At 40.0% G+C, this 21,102-nt stretch overlaps 1 protein-coding gene across 3 annotated transcripts in view; it reads right to left on the bottom strand.

The window, feature by feature from the left end:
- LOC124163338 (putative thiamine transporter SLC35F3) overlaps positions 1-21,102 on the bottom strand; it is an 85,310-nt gene that overhangs the window by 60,468 nt on the left and 3,740 nt on the right. For 2 of the 3 annotated variants that reach the window (XM_046540171.1, XM_046540173.1), the window contains exon 1: positions 7,096-7,349. The exons of the other annotated variant lie outside the window; for it this stretch is intronic. The gene's annotated coding sequence lies outside the window, so the exon portion shown is untranslated. Of the gene's footprint in view, positions 1-7,095; positions 7,350-21,102 lie in introns of those variants that run through there. 3 annotated transcript variants of the gene reach the window in all.

Genomic DNA, 21,102 nt, shown 5'->3' with positions numbered 1-21,102 from the left:
CTAGTTCCAATCCCTGAAAAATAACAGCGATCCTCAACGACTTGAATAATTAATAGGCGTTAAACTCTCGTTAAACTAGATATTACATGCTCACATTGGTCACCTGCAGGCCAGATGAAAAGCGTTTATCAAGGTGAGCGAGTAACAAACTACAAAATAGAGTTTCCATACATGGGAGTATACCAACTACTGAAAATTAAATGCCTTACGAGATAATCCATAGAGTATGGGAAGCTAATAAAGCTTATTTTGCAAACTTACCTCTCCTCGAATCAACTTTGCTGTCAACGAACATAACTGAAAACTTATAAAACCAAAAGTACCTTCAAGGGCTTGGAATTAATGCATCCATGCAGAATGAAGAAATCCTTGAGGAATTTGAAATTCAGATCATAGCCATAAATAATATTCTAGAAGAATAGGACATTGATTATCCAATTTACCACAACTGGCATGCCTCGCAGAAAGAATGGGAATAAAAGAGATATCAAAACTTATTCTTAATAATAAGATGGAAGACGTTCGCAGAAGAAATAGGCCACGGAAGAGATGGTTACAAGGTGCGAAACACGACTTGGAGTGCATGGGAGACAAGGGGGAGAGGCCAAAACGCAGAACCTAAGAATTCGAGACATACATTGCAGAAGAATCGATCGGGATGAAAATGCGCATCTGGATGGTTCTTCCAGAAGAATTTGTTCCATACGGAGAGTTTCTCGTCGTGCTCAACTATTTTAATGTCACATGTTTTGTGCTGATCGAGGGCATGTGCCTGGCAGACTTCTAGAGCTTCAATATTAATTAAGCTGTTTTTCTACGAAGAAAAACTAGGACAATGCACCACATCACCATCTGCATCGGTACCAATGCAGTCACTTATCGCATCAGAACCAGTGCCTCCTTACCAGATTCCTAACGCCTCGGGGTAATTTTGCTCTTCCATCCTTTACTTCTCTCGTAGAAGTCCGTAAAAATCCTTCAGGCCGGATGTAATTAGCACTCTACCAAAGATAACCTCAATTTCGGCCTCTTCGGCCCTTGCAATATTTAGAATAATTTCTCTGTACTTCTGAATTTCTTTGCGCCTGGACTCCCGGGCTTATAAATTCCAATCGGGAGTACTACTTCCCTAGCAATGGGGAAACTATAGTTTATGTAAAGTATGATTTATTTAGACATATGGACATATATTTAGACATATTTAGACGCTTTAGGTGGCGAGAAATTTTCATCCGAGACAACGGAAACGAATTATGAATTCGAACTCGTGTCAAAATTAAGGATAAACCAGATTTTGTAATTAACCCTTTAAATACCGAATTAACTTACCAAATGATTTTATTATTTTTTGCTTATTCTCTTTATTTTAAAACTAATTGAGAGATACTACCAATTAAAGAAAAGCGAACAAACATTTTCAAATCTTTTGAATGAGCATTTTTCACTGGAGAGCTAGTATAGAGGAAAATATCGAATAAACCGCATATTCACTACAGACGTGATGAAAAGAACCAATTTTGAAAAGGTATAATTAACGACCAATATATGCACAAGTCAAGGGATTCCCTTTGAAAAATACTTTATTTCCACAAAAGCTATAAAAGTAATCACGGATACGAAATATGATTTTTATAAATTTATTCCCAAATGGGAACATTGGACTGTAAACGGAGAAAGATTGCCGAAGAATAGAAACAGTGATTTCGATTTCCGACTACTCCTAACTTTGCATTACGAGCCGGATAAGGATGGTCGGTACTTCATTAATTCAAAATAATGAAACTGGAGGGAGACGAGTCAGGTGTTATAGGATGTCAATTTCGGCGATTAACTCGGCCAAATTTTTACGTGGTCGTCAATTTAACTTTACACTTAACATCGAGTGCAAAGGAACAGAATTTTCAGTACAAGTACACTGAAAGAAACGACAGTTTTGAAGCTGAACGTTTCTCCGCTTCGATTAAATGCCATCCGCAATGGAGCGGGATGACAGGCGACTGGTTATCAACTTGATTGACCACACACTTGAAAAACCGATCATATTGGTACTAAGCAAAGGACTTCATTTAACTCCTGCCCCCAGGTCCATTCCTTACACGGACTTCGTGGGGAGTATTGAAGTTTTGCAGTTCCTGACCCTGTGGCGATCCCGAGAACTCTTCACGGAGCGGGAGCAAGTTGGGGCAAGATTTTATTTTACAAAAAATAGAGAAAACATTGTTCTTTTTGGTTGAATATCTACCTTTCGTTCCTTTTACGTTCTATTTTACTTTTGTGTAACTTAACGTGGAAACTAGGAAAACAGGGTCCATTCGAAATATTCATAACTACCAGAAAAACGAAGTTAACGAAATAGGCACATCGATAATTTATTTCCTTAATAATAAGAGTAATATTTCCAATTATATTTTTAAAATAACCATAGCTGCTTTCATATGATCTGAACAGCCACGTGAACATACGTCGCGGCGCGAAAAAAAACTGAGGATTCAAAATTTTTGGTCTACTTTATCGGACTCTCCTGATTGTGATGAAGGTCTTACCAGTGGCGTAACTATGGTGGGGATGAGGGGGGATAGATATCTCTCCCCTCCCCCCCAAATACTCAAAGAAATAAAAATTTGATACGTTTGTTTTACATTTAAGTTATATTATTAAATTTTATTCGCCAAAATAATTTAAAACGTATTTCCAGGCATGTCATTTTTCAAAAATTAACCCTCCCCAAAGAATATTCCTAGCTACGCCAATGGGTCTTACAATTTATTAATTAGAAGTTCCGGTACCTAGTAACATAGCTCCTATGTAAGAAGGCTGTAATAGGGAAAAACTCCAGATCGAAAGTGAAAATTTTGAATTTTGGCCTGCTTTTTTCGATTTCAGCCCACTGTGTGGCGTCTCGAACGCACTCTTCCCATCGGCGTGACCCCCATCATCATCGATAAACCACGTTCATTCAGAATACTCGCAGAAAAATAATGCTTCCTTGTTAAGTCAGTGATAAGATGACCTCAAAACTAGCTTCTCGTTGTCGTGATGTTAAGAACGATAAAATAATTACATTCAATCCATTGGGCTTAAAAAAAATTGTCGCGTTTCACAAGATTGCGCGTTCTACTGACTCGTGTTTTCCAGATATTTTTTTTCTATTAGCAAGCATTAAATACAAAACGCGTATTATTAAACCCTACATGCGTTGATAAACGGTTACAGACGTAGTAAGAACAATATTACTTCATGGACTATGCCGAAAATATTATTTTATCTCTCAAACGATGGTAGCTGAAGTTAATTTCATTCCTCGAAGCGCTTACTACCTCCCTATTGCGCAATTGATGATAGAATCAATGAGCTGTAACTACTTTCAGCGTCAAATTGATGTGCCGCTACAGTTTGAAAATTAATATCCGAGCTTGCGTGAATGCATGGGTAATGGATGATACGCCATTTTTAACTCTGATTTGCTATTTGTTTTACGGCAAAGTAAAAAAATGTAAACACGTCAGTGCAATATATAACTCCGCGCATCGTAAAATTAGCCGTCTTGTCAACTTAATGAACTTAGTAACTCAAACCAGGGAAAACTACAAAGCCTACATCATATATCTTCCACGATAAGCTGCAACAAGCAATAGAGATACACAAAATGGCTTTGGCGTATTTTTAGAACGCGAATTTTGTTTTAATTAACGAAAACGCTTATTCATTATCTGGTCCTACAGTATACCCCGAAAGAAAAAAATAAACTGATAGAAACTATTTTAATTTATTTGTAATTTTTCTATGATCCATAATCTATCAAAATATTATTATTTGTGAAGGTAAATAAATTATATTAATGCCATGCCGCCAAACGGGGTCGCACCGGGCCACTGTCAGTTCCCCTGAATCAAGTCTGTAGGAACGCGGAAAAGGCGTGCAAGTCCGTTGAGCCTGCTCCAACGACCGACTGACTTGTCCAATTTTTTTACTTTGTCAAAAACAATAATCAAATCAAAATTTAAAACGAAATTATCTTTAAAGAGACAATTAATCATTGTTATAGCATGAACGCAAGCCCAGGTATAAATTTGAAGAGCACAGCGGCACATCATTTTGACGCCGATAGTACTAGTATGAATAAGATGACCATAGTGCGATGCGGTTCCCGCCGCGCCACCGACTGCCTCGGCCGACTCCGCCGCCCACTGCAACCCCAATCATAGTCGCCGCGCCGAGCCGATGTTTACAGGTCGAATTGAGACGCTTGACACCAGCTGCATGCGTCGTGCCTCAAATGAGTGAGGAATCTGAGGTCTGAGGGTTTGTTGGGGGGGAATGTGTTTCCAGGAATGAGGTCGATGCGCGCGCGCGCAGAGCTCGTCTGTCGCTCGATGAGAAGGGGTGCGTCGAAATGCTTGCGTTGAGAGTGCGGGTTAGTTGCGGAGGGGGAGGAGGAATTGCTTTCGTAATAGGTGACATGTTGCTGCGTTGTTATCAAACATTTTTTCTACCACGTGAGTATTTTACGTATTCCAATCGATACAAAAACCATGAAAACAAAACCTGTCATCGTAGTCAGCCAATCAGATCCAAAACGAAAGGCAAATATTTTCGCCATTTCAATCTTGGCTTATAATAAAGAAGCCGATGCGCGCTCTTGCATAATTTTAGCCGGAAGTATTCACCACGAATTAGAAATTAACACTAGAACCAACGAACGAGATAGAATTTCCATCACGATTTTTGCAACTCCGCAGACACGAACAGCGCTCTACAGGTCAACATTAAAGCCTACAACTTCTATAAGATTATGGGAAATGGACTATTATCAAATGATATCGTTTAGGAAGGATTTCAATTGATACCATCACACTTCTCCTTTTACGTACGTGTTGATAAAATTTATTGAGCTTTTTCTCAATTAATACACGTCTTAAAGTTTTTGAAGCTCAGATCAATATCGATTTTTTTTAATTAACCAATTTTATTGCCAACGTTTGGCGAAATTTATTTCTTCATCATCAGGGCATGAGAATTTTCATAAACTAAAACACAAATGAAAAAGTTGAACCGAAATTGAACTGAAGTATTAGCAACTTTCTTCAGTGTGTTCGTACATAAAAATTCTCAAGCTCGAATGATGAAAAATAAAACTAAAAAAAACTAACGCAAAAATGAGGTGATGGATAAATGAATACAGTGAAACAAACATAAATCTCTTTCATTTTTGCGTGATATGCCGATCATTGTGGAGAATATTGGAGTAAATTACATCTCAGTTACACGAGTGAAGAAAGACTAACCTTGGAACGGTAATTTGCATCAGGTATTACCAATATGTACACGTGTAAATAGCGCTCGGTGCTTATGAGTTGGCAAGACTATTAGTCGATTAAAAAACATTGATATTAACCTACATTCAATAACTTCACGATATTAATAACTTCAATTAAATGGGAATTAAATTTCCAGTCGAAAATAACAACACTGAAACACACGCTTATACCGTAACCGTCACATGATCTCGGATTTGAAATTTCAATTTGGCCTTATGAGCGGAAGCTGATGATCCCTCTTCTAATCGCATTTACTGTGACACCTCCACTAATACAATGAGGTTGACGCATAAGCTGAGGCTTTGTGGCGTCCTGCATGCACCAGGAATCTTTCTCTGCAGAGATCGAAAGTAGTGAAGATGAGTCTTGGATGAATGGCATTGACTCGGTACTTAAAATTTTGGCCAGAATGCTGTTCCGGCACCTCTCAGGGAACATAGGGTCGTGCCAATATATTTCATTGTTTTTTATAATTGGAAAAACATGATTCTTCATTGTACTTTTATTACAAGTTTTAAAAAATTCGAAGTTTTACGAGGGGTCTTATATTTTAAAATTGCGTGGATCAAACGTGTTGGTATGCGTTCAAGTACCTAAAATTTAAGAAATTAAGCACTGGTTTGACTTAACGCGAATATTGACTTACGCCGTGACAATATCAATGATTTTCGTGGTAAACTATCCCTACAAGCTTTCATTATATTTGAAGCCCCACCAAATTGTTTGAAATAAAAAAAATCATTAGGTAAAACGATTTTTATTGACGTCTGATTTTTTTCAACTCAATAATGATTTAATATCTTTTTCTGGGATAGTCAACCGATAAATTTGCTATTCAGTTTTACGTTCTATGAGATCCCTTTCAAATTAATCAGGAGACAACAAACAATTAAGAGGGTGCATCACTGCCGCTCTCAGGGGCTTATAAAGGGTACCACCTCCAACCCTCTTTACTCTGAGGTCGAGAGCATTACCTCAAAATTTTGTGGGTGCACAAGAAGGAGGCAACGACGGAACGAGCGAAAAGGTATCTTTGGTAGGTGGGTTAAGAGGAGGACTGTGATTGCCTTTTCCTCCCTCCATGTGAATCAAGCTAAAGGGGTCGATGCAGCCCTATCCTAGAGAGATCTCTGCAGACGAGAACGTCGAGGGGGACGACATCTTGCGCGGGATAGTAGAACTGCTGCTGACCATGCGCCACCCGCCGAAGGAATGGTCGTATAACGATAACGATTATTGCGGCCGTGTAAGTGGCTCCATTTCTTTTCGAAACAAATGCGCTTCTCCACTACCTAGATGCAGAAACTTATAGCACAAGCATCACTTGATCATTCCTCCTGTTCTGAAGCAGAACTTATCCTCAATACTAAATTGGTCCATGAATAAATTGCCGGAGTTGGTTATTCTCTACAGCGCTTTGCCACTGATGTTAGCAACCAAAATGATTAAAGAGGCGACGGTTACACCCGTAAGAAGCACATCAAGGCGAGGAGGGACACGCTCGTGAATGCATAATATGTGCAACGCAGGTTGGTACATGTGACAGCGGATTAATGGACCAACACATCGACTTCTCGACTATGACATCCGCGATGACATTCATCCTTTCGTAGATACATAACAAAACCTGTGTCTCCATTCCGTTTCTTTCTTCGCAAAATGATTGTTACAGCTACCATTAGTTAGCGCTACGACGGTAGAATCGCAACGATAGTCTCAAACGTCTACAGTTAAGAACCGATAAAAATAAGGGAAATAATTACCCTGCACTACTCACCCCTGCCTGTGGCTATCGTCCCCTTCGTGTCGTGACGGCCATGTCTGCCCCCCTATATCCACTGCAACAACATTCGAACACCACACGATGATGACACCATTCTCACATACACCAATCGCGGTTTACACAAACAGAATTCCTACTGATGCACCTTCCTCACTCCTTAATTCACAATCATTACACGCACTTCGTTGACGTAAGCTATATCCTCGCTCGTAGTGATTCCGTCAATTCCGTCTGCTCGGGGGACCCTGCCTCTGTGGCGCCAATTATGGCCAAAACGAGAACTCAGACAACAGGGGCGCGTGCGCTGCCGCTGGTGCTGCTACCTGCTCAGCTGTAAACGAAAACGCGTTGGGTCGTGGCGCCACAAACGAAGTCAAAATGATTGTGGCCATCTCAAAGTTGAACCTCTTATAAGATAATCCTTGAAAAAATACCCCAATTCTCCCATACGATGTACAAACAAATTCTGTGACGGTAAAGTTTTATCGAATCGCCAATTTTCGTCGGATCTTCACCAAAATTAATATACATAACTTATTTTACATTCTAAACAATCCTAGGGGTGGGTGAAAGCGCTTCGAGTACGAATAAAAATGTATTAATTCATTACTTATCTTGGTGTCGCATGGGTAACGAGCCATCGTAGATGAGAAAAGACGATCGAAAACTAAAATTGCTAAGGTGAACAAATTAGTTTGTATCAGAGAGTTTTGATATAATTTCGGGGGACGAATTAATATTTTTAATACAAAAACCATGCCTCGACCCACCCTGGCATAATCCGACCCGCCCATATAATTTCGCTAATGCCGTCATAAGCCCGTCTGTCGGTGTCAGTCGACACATAAATTAGAAAGAAGCCGCGCCTACGGCCCTTACGCTACCCAACCCACCGCTCCGGTCCTACGACCGTACACTAGGAATAAGCCATTCATTCGCTCGGATTTAACAAAATGTAGAGAGGAAAATTTGCATACTTTACTAGACACACCCCGTCTATACCCAAACGCAACAGTTTGTTTTCGATTGTCTTTTCTCATCTATGATGGCTCCTGCAGCGTATAAGTTACCCATCCGACACCAAGATAAGTAATGAATTAGTTCATTTTTATTTGTACTCGAAGCGCTTTCGCCCACCCCTGGGATTGTTTAGAATTTGAAATAAGTTATGTATACTAATTTTGGTGAAGATCCGACGAAAATTGGGGATTCGATAAAACTATACCGTTGCCAAAAATTCTTCTATAAACATTTTTTTTTAATATTTGAGGACTACCCAGCTCATAAAATTACTAAACATTTTTGAAAAAAAATTCATCCTTCCCTAAGTAAAGGAATATGAACTGTAAATCAGTACTTGTCAGAAATAAATAACAAAAATACAGTTGTGAACTTTAGTTGAAAAGACAACTGCCGGGACTGTGTGCTTGAATACTCATCTGGCAGTAGTTGCCTAAGGAGAACTATTGGCTAATATCGACGAATTTGAGCGTGATAGAGTGGAAGGTATCCATAACAGAAACACTTCAGGATTTCATGATTATTTGAACACCACACTACTTCCAGCTCACATTGTCATCTTCAGGGCATCGATCTTTGAGCTAAAATTAGTAGCATGTTTGAAAAATAAAAAACTGGAAGTTGTTCAGTTTTACAATAGGGTGGTTTCCTATCACTTTTTTATTGCCTAAATCGAAAGATTATTACTCCTGGAGTACGCATTTTACACTTTTAGATTTTTAAATGACGATATCTATTTTTTGCGATTAAATGAAAAGTGAAAAATTTCAAGCGCGCGAAAAAGAGACGGGTAAGTATGAATCCCGGGAAAAGCCCGTGTGGCGACATTCTGGTTCCCGCTGCCGCAAAGTGAGGTTACCTTGGGGCGAGGACATGCGCGCCACCAGGCGCAGGCTGCTGATGCAGGCTGCTAGCAGGTAGCCGAGTACCCAGCTAACAGGTAGCGCTTGGCTTAATTATGGTTTATAAATACCTTATGAAACGGTGGAAACTTTCCGACCATAGGCAGTTCTAATAGGTGATTATTAAGACATGTTTCCCTGAGCTCTGTGCCTCATGCATGCATTGGTAACCTCAGACAATGTAAAACTCCTATCCACTCGTATAGAAACTAGGTCCCTGTGACGTCACGTGGAGTGGTATCGCATGGGCGCCAATCTGGCCTTTTTCAAATGCGGTTAAAATCAACCATTGCCATTCGTCTGAACTGGGATTTCTAAAACCAAATAATTTGTATATTATGAATACACTAATGGTGGGTAAGGAATCGCAATCAATGCCTTTCGTTTTCTTTGATGAAGGAAACTACCCTATTGTAGAAATATGTATTGGGAATATTTGACTATTCAGCTTGGAGCATAGCTACGGGGGGGACTCTTGAGATAGCATTGCCAATAACTCACTTAATGAATGTGACCAAATGACTTTTTTTACTCCTTATTATAGTGCATAAGTAACACATTTGTTTAAAAAACATATTGTTCAATAAATTATAGTATATTTTCGCACTGAATTGAATGTAAAATTGCTTCTTAAGAGCCTTCAGGAGTTCAGAGTGGACATTGAGTATCTCATAGAGTGCATGAGGCTGGAGGACTTTTCCAAGAGCTTAGCTTTAGAAAGATTCCTCTATTCCACCTACGGGATGCAGCAGGGAGTTAAACTGGCTCATCCAAAGGCTATGTACCTGAAACACGGTCTCAAGTATTAGAGTTTGAGACTGTCAAGTAGCTTTGGCGGAAATGCTTGAGCATGAGCTCTAAATAATGGTGAAGTGGAGGCTTTTGGACTTCAATACCCCATAGAGGACATTGTCTAGAAAGTTCTTAAGGGAATGAAATACAGAGAATCTGAGTAATATTGCTGGATTGGTGGAGAACGTGGACAGGGGCGCAGCCAGGAATTAAGGCAAGGGGGATGAGTCGGTTGTTAGGTAGGGATGAGTCGATTCCAAATGTCGATTCTCGATTCCACCGATTCTCGAGCACGGAATCGGAATCTAGAATCGATCGCCTAAAGTCGATTCTGATTCAATCGATTCCAGGAAGATAAATGTTTTGAGCACAGACTATAAGTTTGGGGCATAAAGGCTGCCACACACCTAAGCGGCCGCGGTGTCAGCTTTGCCGGCGCGGAGGATACGCGCGGCACGCGGGTGCTGCGACGAACATGCCTAAGAGGCCTCGGAAACATGAAAATGTCGGCAAGAGCGACAAACCGACGAACCCTGAAATGGCGCGTGTTCGTGAGAAACTCTCAGAGAAAAAAAATTGGAAACCACGGGATCGGGAAGTTTTCCTGTGAAAAAAGTATCTCATAAATACACGCTGAGAGCGGGTTTTTTGTGCATGTAACTTTTTTAGACTAACACGCGTCTGCGTCAATAATAAAAAAATTTAGACACATTCGCGTTTGCATAGCCCAGTTTCATCAATGCAACCCTTGAGAAAGTTGATACTTGCTTGGCATAAGCCGCCGCGGCCTCCGGCCGGACTCGACAGGTTGCGTTCGGCCGCCACCGCGCTCCCGCCAGGCTGCTCTGGTATGTATAGACGCAATGGACGCTACATTATTGTTAAGCCACCGCGGCCAAACGAGAATGTAGCCACGGCGGCTATTGTTATTTTTAGGGATGGTCGGATCGGATACCTCGGATTCAAATATCCGAGGATATTGCCCTTCATAGGATACATCGGATCCAAAGTCGCGGAAGACATCGGATCTGGATCCGAAATTTTAAATAATAGCTTCAGTGAATGCAACGTCCCATCCGGGTGGAAAGAGTTCCGAATCTTTCTTCGAATGCGCCGTCGCATGCGATTCTTGTCCTACTCATGAACCGTTTTGTTAGTAAGCTCTCGCCGAGGTTATGAGTAGAATTTCAGCCGTGGCCAGGATTTTCAGCTAGAAAATAAAAAAGGCAAAATACGACTGGCACATAGTGTGACTCTTCCCAAGAGATTGAACAATAATCGGGGGAATCTCAGCGCCGTAGGAGAATAAACACGTCAAAAGTAACTACGTCGCAGATTTCAGAAAACTACCCTCGGCCGTCCCCATCAGTCCGTGTTGCTTTTTTTTCGTTTCCGAAATCACACGGACCGTGAATCATTGTCTTCTAAGGAAAATATCAAATCACACGAAAACAGTTGAAGCGTGTTTCATCCCTACCTCGTCTCACCAACTGACCTTTTTTGGCCTACCTGCTTCAATTCTACGTTTCTAGACGACAAATTCTAGGAGAGTGACTTTCTGGGCCCGAAGATATCTTGATAGCTTCGAAAATTAGATGGCATGCACGAGATTAATAAAAGAATTAGACCAAACGAGACGCATTCCTGACGATATTTCTGTTTATATTTCAGCTCTAATGGATTGCCACTCAGTTTTCTATCCACAATTCTACAATTAAACTTTACTGTTATGCAACATTGTCCAAACTGCACAATTTTCAAAGAAACAAGCGCAGCATTAACCCTTCAAACAATTAGAGACGGACTGGAAACGCCAACTACATATATCATGTAGCGCGCCCGGCTTCGCTTTGAAGGCAACGACGCACAGTGGGCCAAAACCGAAAAAAGCTGGCCAAAAGTCGAAAAATGAAGTTAGCGCAAATCAACCAAAAACAGTTGATATTTATTATTAAGCATGTACTCTTTAAGATAGGGTGCCATACAGAGCATAGAATGCGTTAATATAATTTTTACAGCTGGTCAAAGTAGAGCATGTCAGAGAGATTTTAGTGACCTGATTTTTTCCGTTGAAAATAGCTAACTTTGTGGCTTCATTACAGAGTCGTTGTTATGAATATTGGTTTCAAAGTATTTTTATCCATAAAATTGATCTTCATTTTATGAATAGAGACAGTTTTTGTTTGATTTTACTTGTTAATTAATATTTTTATAATTTTTCAAAAACTGTGTTGATTTTCCATGAAATTTTTTGTTTAACGGTAATTATCGTTTATATGTACATCGAAATACACGGAGTTATTTATACTGTGAGATAGACAAAAGCATATAGAACAATGCCCAGAATGCAGTTTTTGCGATAACTTGCGATCCTAATTTTAACGACCATATTTATGTGAATCCACCCCGGCCACTCGGACCACTGTGGCGGCCACGAAACGGCGGCGGGACTAAGCGAGGAAAGGATATGATATCCGTGCATAAAGACGACGGAATGCCTGTTCAATGACATAAGTCACTTGAATACATATTTTATGAATACTAATAACCTTGATTTTTGCATATTATACTATAAATGGCTAAATTCAACGTACATCTTGGCGCAGATAACAGTTTCTTGCTAAATTGGTGACTGGCAATTCTACGATTAGGTCATTGGAAGGGTACTCGGCAGAGTTATGGCTAAAATATATTTGAAAGGATTTTCTCAGAATTTCGGATTTCCCTAAAGCATCATGGGCAGGCTGCGGTCGAGGGGTTTAGGGAAGGTCATGCACGTGCAGCGGCAGGCGCCCGCGCCGGCTGGTTGAGGATTTGCGACCCTCCGTACTTACTGGCCCGACAATGCTGGTTTTACAACCTTGCCGGTAATGACTCTTTTCTACTTCCCCTAATTCATCGGTAGCTATCCCAAGTTATGCTTTTTACACGTTTTCGCCTCTTGCCGACCCTTTCCGCCACTTGTTCCGACAAATGGAATTCTCAGTTAGTGTCCCTAGGGGTTTTCCGGTTGTTTTTGCCTACCACATGCATCAGTTGTCCTAGAGAGAGTGTCGAGTGAACATCCACTGTAAGTGACTGTGCTGTGTTATAACACTGGATTGATCTGTCAACGTTAGAAGCACTTCAAAGGAGGATATAGTTGTACCTGGGAAGCAAAGCCTCCTTGCAACCGCCTCCGTTTCGTTGTGACTACAATAAGTGTACTCCTCATTCATCGAAAACGATTTTACTCTCCATTGTGGTGAGAAGCAGTGCTAATGGTAAGCAAAATTTTCATTTTTAAAATGGATTCCTAGTTGGAGTCCGCAATTTTTTTTGCTACCCATGTATGACTGATGATAGTTGGGCTGTCGATGGAACTGATTACCTGATATTTTTTTATTTCATATAGTAGTGTTTGATAATAAATTTGTTAGAAACCATGGAGAGTAGATTGCATTGCACTGCACTCAACTACTAATTATATGCGGTGCCTTTATGGTATGTACCCTTTTATGACGGTTTTACCCTTGATCCTTCGCGCGGAGGCCGCGTGCAGACGGTAATAAACCTAACGGTTCGCGCGCTCCCCAAGCCCTTTTCACTCGTCGGCTGCCCATTTGTGTACCCAAATTTGTTCTTTTACTTTGAACACGTGCAAATATTTCCAATATAGAAATTTAGTTTTCCCGAAATAAGCCGTCTATGCGATTGGCTCGCTCATTTCTAGCCGAGTCAGTCTCCTTTCAGTATTCCTAGTCGAATTGCCGAATGACGTTCACAGAGTAGTTGCTCAGTTATGGATACAACGAAAGTGACTAGTCAAGATTTACATAATGTGGTCTTGGCAAATAGAGAGGGGACTATTCACAAAGTTTTAATACATGGAGCGGGAATTGTGAAACATGACATTCTTCCTATTGGACAGCTTTCCGAGGAGACATTGGGAGCCCGACACGAGGAAGTTAGAAGATCAGAACATATCGGGAAAAACATACCAGAAAAGTTTCAACTGAAAATTTAACCTTATGGACTCAAAATTTACCTTATGCACAAGCTTTGACAGCTTCAACGGCAGAAAAATTATATTTTTCCCTTGATATTTCCATAGCAGAAGGTAGGCATGCCCCTGTAGAGTTTGCTTCCCGCATCACATTTGCCTATTTTAATTGTTATCGCCCTTCTAAACAATATTGTGGCCTACATAATCCTAAATAAGTTCAATTGTATTTTTATAATACACAATTTGTAAAAAGTTTCGTTAATTTACCAATTCTTTAGACTCTAGCAACTTTTGGCCAGCTTTTTTCGATTCTAGCCCACTGTGCGACGTAACTGAAGCAAGATCAGACTTCTTCGTCCTTGACTTCCTCATTTCTAGCCTTGTTGTTTGAAATACGGAGGGAGCGCGATACTTCCTCTCCACATCTCCATTACGCGCTCCTTCCCAGTGGCGTAGCCAGGGGGAGGGTCTGGATCCCCCCCCCCAAATATAAAAACACAATTATTGTCCTTCACAAAAGAAAACAAAATATTGAAAAATCAGGGTTTTACAAAATTTTTCTTTAACAAATTAAGTTTTTTCGATTATAAAAAGTGTTACAATTAGTTTAAAACCCATTATTTAGTGCCTGGTTTTTTAAAAAAATTTCCCCCGGTTTTGGATCCCCCCCCCCCGAACGAAATTCCTGGCTACGCCAATGCTCCTTCCCCTCCACCTCTCCTTTACGTGCTTCTGCCGCCCACCCCTTCCTCATGCTGAGCGGTTGAGCACCTCATCGCACGTGACGTTAATGCCGTTTTAAATACTGATAATTGTGTTGCTAATTGCGCAGTTGCAATTCAATTTAATGATACACCGATAAAAATGTCTTTCATTGTGAATAAACATTTCCATTGAGATTAGGAGAACCAATGAATGCCGTGTGCGTGCACTGTGGCGTTAATTATCGCGAGGATGTGCTAAATCCACCTCACCATACTGAAGCATTTTCGAGTGAAACACAAGTCCGTATGCGATGAGAAAGTAAAATTCGGGGGAAACGTGCGTGAGGAAAATTTGAATTCAGTCGATGGTCGAGGGGGTAGGCAGGATTTTTTTAAGGGAGGGTCCAAAACCAGGGGGGGGAAATTTTCAAACAACAGGGTACAAAGGAGAGGGTTTCAAACTAATTTTAACACCCTTCGTAATAGAAAAAAACTTCTTTTTTCAAAGATTCATTTATTTCATTTTTCATTTATTTTGTTTCCTTTTATGAAGGAGAGTAATTGTTTTTTTTATTTTGGGGGGTCCTCCCGCTACGCCACTGGTCAGTTGTTCATCCTAAGATTTTTCCTATTTTCATTTCCAAACCCAAGCGTAACAGTTTAGGCCCTGAGTATGTAAAGATGTTTAAAAAAAACAACTTGAAAGCCTATAAAATAATTTTTTATGTATAAAAATATTAAAATGTGTATGAAAATCTAAAAAGCATTCCATTGATTGTATGTACCCAGAATAAACTTGAATAATTTTTTTTAATGGCAGGAATTTGAAAATACATTTGGAATCGAAAATATCCGGTTCGAAAGATCTGGCTCCAAAAATCCTGGATCCGTCCATCCCTAGTTATTTTATTCCATTCAATTCTTAAATTTTAATGACAGCAATGCTACAGATAAATCAAAATCGCACCTGTTAGAAGGAATAAGAATCGATGGAATCGGAATCGAGAATCGGGAATCGATTTGAAGGAATCGTAATTGGAATCGGAATCGACTCATCCCTAGTTTTAGGCGCAACTAATACTTACGGGTGTGGGGGTATTGCATACCCACCAGGGTAAGCAGGAGTTGCTGGGGACCTCCTCAAGAAAATGTTTCAGAATAATGGTTTAAAATGGCGAGTTTTACGGCTTCCTGAGAGATATTTGATTAATCCTAACACTATTTTACAAGTAATACTGATCCAAATAAGTAAAATGGATTAAACTTAAAAATTTCTCTGAGCTCTAGGGGGGGGTTTTGTCCCCCAAACCCCCCCCCCCTCGCTGTGCCACAGAACGTGGACACTTATGAAGTCGTTACTCTTAAAACCAAATCAACATCAGGGAATTTAGATAGTCAGTTGAAGCCACTGATTCATCCCCCTCTACCCCAAAAGATTTGCTTAGTGCTGGAACCCTCAACTACAGAGCTACAAGTATAATAGGGAAGTGCACTAGTGTTTCAAATGCACCAAACACATTTTTAAAATTAGAGTTCAGAATAACATAATGTCGTAAAACCACAGTTTAAATCCTAATAGTGAATACTTTATTCGAGATGACCGTCTGAAATATGGAAAAATTCAAAGGCCGCGAAAACGGGTGTCCATGTTGAATATTGGCCGTGACGTCACAAGGCAGTAGCAGAAGGCAGCTTCTACACCGTTTTGTTCTACCACTATTATTGCATAGAAAAATTACAGAATTTGAGGGTATCCGTTTTTTGCTGTCATAAAATATCTTCAGAATATATATGTGGCTGCTTCTCTTTTGAGTAAACGACTTCATCATTGCGTAATATATTAATATTCATTTACGTGTCAACTTCAAGTTTGGAAAGAGTAGTACGAATAGCACATTGAATCTTTAATAAATGCATGATGGCATTTATTTTTAGCTGGGTATATTTTGACACAATGCCGTTTATCATGCCAAAACTTTTTTTGTAAGAACCGAGTCAAACTAATAAACCTATTTCAGACGTTTGCTGCAAGACTTATTCATTGCGTATGTATTCACGCCGGCCGGAACGTTCGCCCTTCGCAACTAGAATCATGGGATGTTAGCCTTATTTCCGAGCTGGCTGGTTGTTGCAATGGTTCGCTGTCCAGGATGGGTTCAAGAAAAGATAATCTTGGTTGGGAGAAGGAAAATTCCAACGATTTATAAATGGTTTACCAAACTTTGATGTATTAATGGTTACTGAATTTTTGAATAAGGAGGACAGCTTCAACGCTCCATAGAAATGCGAGACGTTAAGGCTAACAAGGGGAGACCGCGTACCTTGCTGCATCTTTTTCAATTAGGGCGTTAGTTAGGCTGTAATTAATTAATTTTCATGCGTTCCTTTTTACAAGTTATATATATAAGTTCTAAATGACCACTCTTTTCCAATGGGTCGGTTGGGGTAGTGGTAGCGTGCGCGATTTTAAGGATAGATCTCACCCGAAAGACCGTGGTTCAGGACTGCGTCATGGCATTATTTTTTGTTGTCTTCATTGTGATCATACGGCATCAAGTTTATCATTAATTATATTTGCAGCAATCATTGACATGAGACAATTTTTTTATCATCATTATGGCGTTTAGGTATTTTAGCAGTGTCATTACAAACGCCGAGATACGATGACTACAAGGGTTGGTGTGCGCTAAAATGTTAATTTTTTTCTTTGCTTATACTGACCAACTTCCACATTAAAAATGAAAACCTCTCTTGCAAGAGCACATACCATTAAAGGCTCGCGGCAAGCAACAATATGCGTACAGGCATAATTAATAAGAACACAAAGCGAATATAAAATGCCATATATCTCGAACACTTGTAATTCACATTACTCCAAAGGGAGTTTACTTACTCAGTTCATACCTCAGTACCTTGTACTCAGTACCTACCAGTTTACCTCAGTAGCAGTGCTAAAAGAACCATTCTGAAATATATAATTTCAACTAACAAATAGGATGAAATCAAAGGAGATAACCCTGGACCGGGCGCGCTGGCGTATAAAATACGTCAATCTTTGAAAACCAAGGATTTCGACATTGTACGTACATTCTGGGCTATAATGGTTTCGTGTATTCTTACAATGTACTTTGACTGCCTATATTGCGAGTTTTCAAAGTTCGAGGTATTGTAGCTAATTTTTTGGATCAGCAAGATGAACCCGTCACCAGTGGAGTACAAATTACGCCGCGCGACCTGCCGTGTACCTTTATATCTGTATCACCTATAAATGTACTAATTTCAACAAATAAAGATTAACTTTAACAAAAATCGTTTGTTATCATATATGCACATATCATGGGCAAAGTACGCATTTTGCCCGGTCGTGTAAAAAAACAGTCGCGCCATAATTCTTTAACCAAACTACTTTCAGTTTATAAATTACGTAGGTCTACACGGAAGATGCTATATTTTGACTCAACACACTTTCTGATGTGACTGAGGTACCTATTAAGTAAATTATTATAATATAAATATCAATTTGATCTTACAATACCTTCAAATGATCTTCAAAACAGAATATCATCGATAGGTAGGAGTCAGGAGCAGCCTTGAACCATTTATTCCGTATAGCTTGTGCTTAAGGCACGGGAATGAATATCTTCTCCAGGCTTTTGTTTCGACGTCGAGATGAAATTTGGAACAAAAAATCATTTATAATTCTATTTTGAATTCATGTTTTCGGTACTAGACGACATTTTTAGGAAGCAAACTCCACCGATTCCCGGAAACTCTCGCCGCGCTTAAGAAGGCGACGGAATTCAGCGATACTCCACTGGTGACTACTGCCTTGTGACGTCACATCTCAATCAAGATGGAGGCACTGTGTTTCAGCGCAACATGAAATTTTCCGACTTTTAAAACGTTTTAAAGTGCATACCCCAGATGCAGAAAATAAAAGTGACTATACTAATGTTTCTTTTTTAGGCTAAACTTTCAAATTCAGCAATAAAAAAAAATTAGTGCACTTCCCTATTATTAATTAACTTCTCTCTGTCAGACACCAAGACCTGTTGCTGTGTACAGGTGTGACAATGACAATAGTCCAACTGGAGATAGAGGAAAAAGAACAGATCATCCCAACTTGATGTACCAAACTTAGTGTCACAAAGGAAATGCTGAGTGCCCGCTTTCGCATAAGAGACACTAATTTAAAGCAGTGGGTGTTGGTTGCCAAGATGGAGGAAGACTCAGAATGGACGTGTTGATGGCACTTAAGCTAAAATTAGACCCTGAGGTGGGAAGTCAAGGTGAATGAAGAGGATGAGGTCCTTAATTATGAAGGATTTTGCAGCACGGGCAGTCTGAACCTGAGGATACCATGATAAAGGAAAACCATGGCCTTGGTGAGTTTGGATGGTGAGGTAAGTACCTGAAGATCGTGTAACCATGTCAGGACCATTTGAGGAAAAAAAGACTTGCTAAGGAGTGTAAATGGGCTCCAGAAACTGGGAGAATTGAAGTTGGAAGACCGAACAAGGTCAGTTGATGAGACGGGGTAGGAATGAAACAAGTTCCGATTGTTCCCGTGTAACTTGGTATTTTCCTTTGAGGCAAGTGATTTATGGCCTGTGGGTTCTCGGAAAGGAAAAAAAAAATGCCAGAGGCATGGGCTGATGTAGGGCCAGGGGTGATTTTGTGAAATCTACACCATGTTTATTATCGTACCGCGCTGAGATTCCCCCGATTGTCGTCCAATCTCTTGGGAAGATTCACGCTATGTGCTTGTCGTGTTTTGCTTTAAAATTTTCCAAGGCTGAAATTCTATTGCAATACTCCCACGAGAGCTTTAAAAAAAATTCATCGTGAGTAGAACAAGGATCATAGTGCAACGCCGTACGCAAAGAGAGGATTGGAACTCTATCTACTCCCTCTTATGGGACGTTGCATTCACGAAAGCATGGATTTAAGGTTTTGGATTCAGATTCGATTTCTTCGACGAATTTGGATTCGAAGTACATGAAGGTGAAGGGCGTTATTCGTGGATATTTGGATCTGAGGTATCCGATCCGACCGCCCCTAGTAAGCATCATAAGTTTAAGACTACAAGTGAATACCTACTCATCTCCGAGCGCCATACATATCATGTAAATTTAGCTGAAAAACACCGTGTGAATTATTAGTATTGAAAGAGGAAATTTTGATGACTGTCGAAAGTCCAGGCATAAGTCTACAACAACGTGCGATAGCATTAAAAAAATGCTGAAAAGTTTTTTTTCTGAAGCTCCGAAGCGCAAAATAAGGGTGTGCCTCTTACACGCACTTATACGGTACCTATTAGCCTCCAAAAATATTTTTTTATAGAATGCTCACTACACAAAGAATGTGAGGATAGGAGCATGTTTTTGAGGATGGTTTTAATTAAGGATCAATGATGGTTCAACCACATGTGTGGCTGGGCACACAAGCGTCCGAATGTTACTCAAAGATTAAATCGAATAGGCATGTTAATCAGGAACTACAGTGGAAACTCGATGTATCGTTTTTCAGGGGGGGGACGAAAAAAACGATGAATGCGGGAAAACAGATCGATGCGGGAATGTTTGGCTGGGTTGCCTATGTCCCAGGAAACGCAGGATTTTGGCACGTAATTATGATATTCATTAAAGGATTCAAACAAGATTTTAGCCAATTACAGGAATACTAGTACTTCATCGAGAAACTTAGGTCATGTTGTTGATTCAAATAATATCTCTTTCAAATAGCTATCCCAAAGGAACACGCCACCTCGCTAAAAATGTTTGCTCTCCACTCGACATTTACCCTGCTATTATGGATTTATCTCTGATGTTTAATTCTTATCCATGAAACGCCATTTCCAGTACACGTATTCATGAGAGCAATGTGCATGTTATGCCTAAAACAACCGCTTTCGCCGGTGCAGTGATTGGTTGTGAGATGGATCACATAGGCCACAAATAGTCAATTATTTGTAATGTCCCTGTCTATTAAATACAATTTTCATGTAATTTAGGCAATGTGTAAAGCATGAACAATGTTGTGTTAATCGTCAGCGGTGCGCCCACCAGAGCCTCGGCTTCATCCCACTTCTTGTTTTCACCAGGTATCTCGCTCTACCCCTACCGTCATGTGCTAGTGGACAGCCCAAGGCGTTTTCCAATATTCACAAGCTTCTATCCCAGATGCTTTTCTTCATATTCAATTATTTTCAGTCCATCTTTTAAAGTACTCACTTTTTTTCAGAAGGGCGATGGTTCGAAGACAGATAAAAATAAAACTAAAAAATAATGAAACCTTACTTTATTAAACCCTCATTAAAAACACTCGCAAGTTTGAAGTCAACCCACATTGGAAAGTACGGAACCACTCGTGCGAGGTGAAGTTCGGAACTGATGCTATCGCGTACGTCTTACGCAGAACATACTGCAGAGGGTGAAGAATAAACATATGACTGTGCCATGAAATTTTTTGTCCTAAAGAGAAGGCAACTTACACATTCTTTTCTAATTAGTGTAGCGCCAGATAAGTAGATGAATTCGGATTGTTAGTAGGGAGAAACAAAATATCCTGAGAAGATATCCCTTGCTCAATAACTCTG

This window comes from Ischnura elegans, chromosome 8 (assembly GCF_921293095.1).
Source record: "Ischnura elegans chromosome 8, ioIscEleg1.1, whole genome shotgun sequence".
NCBI classification, from domain to species: domain Eukaryota; kingdom Metazoa; phylum Arthropoda; class Insecta; order Odonata; family Coenagrionidae; genus Ischnura; species Ischnura elegans.
The sequence above is the reverse complement of the archived record's forward strand: the minus strand, read 5'-3'. Positions and strand labels throughout refer to the sequence as shown.